Source organism: Mizuhopecten yessoensis, unplaced genomic scaffold (genome assembly GCF_002113885.1).
Source record: "Mizuhopecten yessoensis strain PY_sf001 unplaced genomic scaffold, ASM211388v2 scaffold10929, whole genome shotgun sequence".
NCBI lineage: Eukaryota > Metazoa > Mollusca > Bivalvia > Pectinida > Pectinidae > Mizuhopecten > Mizuhopecten yessoensis.
In genome coordinates this window covers 502,739-504,619 of record NW_018408792.1, presented here as the reverse complement: position 1 = coordinate 504,619, position 1,881 = coordinate 502,739, and the positions used below count along the sequence as shown (strand labels likewise).

Sequence of the window (1,881 nt, the reverse complement as noted above, 5' to 3'; positions counted from 1 at the left end):
ATACATTGCTTTGTTTTTAATGAAGTCAAATTGACATTGGTATTGTGTTATTTATAGACAGGTAATAGTTATTGACAGGTAGAAGCCACAGGGACCTGAGATTGTGTTGCAGCTATATTTGGACCTCAACTAAGGTGTTTAGAGTAATTCCACATGTTTTAGGGGTTTAGAAGGCATTTTTACCGAAAATTGATCTCAATGCCCCCAAATATGTAAAATAGGGGGTTTAGATAAATTTTTGGTAAATAAATGCAAACCCCGATCTATATATTAAACCCCACAAACCTGTAAAATTAATCTAAACATCTCAGTTTAGGTCCAAATAAAGCTCTGTTGTAACAAATTATCAGGTCCCTGTGGTTGTAGACAGGTTCAGGCAGCTATAGAAAGGTAGTTATCATACATAGGTGGTGTAACGTTGGACGACCGGTCGGTAGCTGAGAGAATACAGAACGATTTGTTATACAATATCTACAAGTTTATTTACAATAATTATTGAAGAAAACCCCCATAAGTATGTACTCACACTCACAAACACACATTCATACATTCAACACTAAATGTCATTACTCCGGTTGGTGGAGTCACAGTTGCCGCTTGTATACCAATAGTTCCACTGTCCATGTGGGCAATACCCAATACAATATGGAAAGGATCCGATGGACTAAACAAGTCTCACAAACTTGTTATCCGCTTCACCATATAGTCCACGTCCGCTAATCATGGATATATACCCAACCGCAGAAGGGTCTAGCACCGATGTGCTGAGAACGGTCTAGCACCGATGTGCTATAATGCAGGCCTCCGGCTCCGCAGATGACCTGAGGACTGCTGCCTCACTGACGAATGACGTCAGTACAACTATGAGTTGTCTGCCCTTGTAGAACTGACCCACTGTGTGTAGCACCAGTTGTCTGCCCTTGTGGAACTGACCCAATGTGTGTCGCGCCAGTTGTCTCGTCCACATTCCTCTCACCTACCAACCCGTTCATGGAAATCTATAATTAATGAACATACATACTAACACTATTGCCCATACACACAATACAGTAAAACCTAGTTATAATATCACCGTAAATAGTACATGTAAATATACATTGACTCACTACATAGATATATCAATGTATGGACGTTAGTACCAAGCATGTGCATGTATTTGATTAACACTTATTATGCGGACTAATTATAATATATCCAACTAGATAAATTATAATAAGGAATCCTAACCACAATAATATCGGATATCAACACTAATGGATAGATACCGTAATCTTACAGAAAGTGCCTCACGCTTACCTGTACAATCACTAATGCGTAACACCTGCGTACGTGCATTAAAGTATTTAAACTAACATTTCGATCTCTTATACAAGTATAACATATGTAACTAAATCATAGATATATATACATATTCATAATATGTTTACTTAGTTAATATAGTAGGGTACTAACATGCATATCCCTATATACAATACATGTAAACAATGTTCCGCATGAACGAACCGCACCTACATATTAACGATACACAGTACATGCACATGAATTAGCTTATTGCGGTCATTCACCAGTAACTGATGCAACATATATAGCGTATAATTAGCAACAAAATCACTATAATACTGACTTACCACATCTCAGGTGTTATGTGTCTGAAGTCCGGGTGTTTTTTTATGGCACGTTGACATGCACGTCCATCTTGGACAGATCGGCTCTCGTGCAGTACTTTTACCACTCTCGGACGCTCTCGCAAACACATACTCACCTCGGAGCGGGATTATTTAAAAACCGAGATTCATGCAAATAAGTATAAAACAATATACATTATCAATACTAACATAAATATATATATACAACATCTGTACCAATATGCGATCGTGACAC

At 38.0% G+C, this 1,881-nt stretch overlaps 1 long non-coding RNA gene across 1 annotated transcript in view; it reads right to left on the bottom strand.

The window, feature by feature from the left end:
- Positions 1 to 416: 416 nt before the first annotated feature.
- The window catches only part of LOC110463789, a 2,778-nt gene continuing 1,313 nt past the window's right edge, over positions 417 to 1,881 (bottom strand). Inside the window, exon 3 of the long non-coding RNA XR_002464428.1 lies at positions 417 to 998. This is a non-coding gene — a long non-coding RNA (uncharacterized LOC110463789). The remainder of the gene's footprint in view (positions 999 to 1,881) is intronic.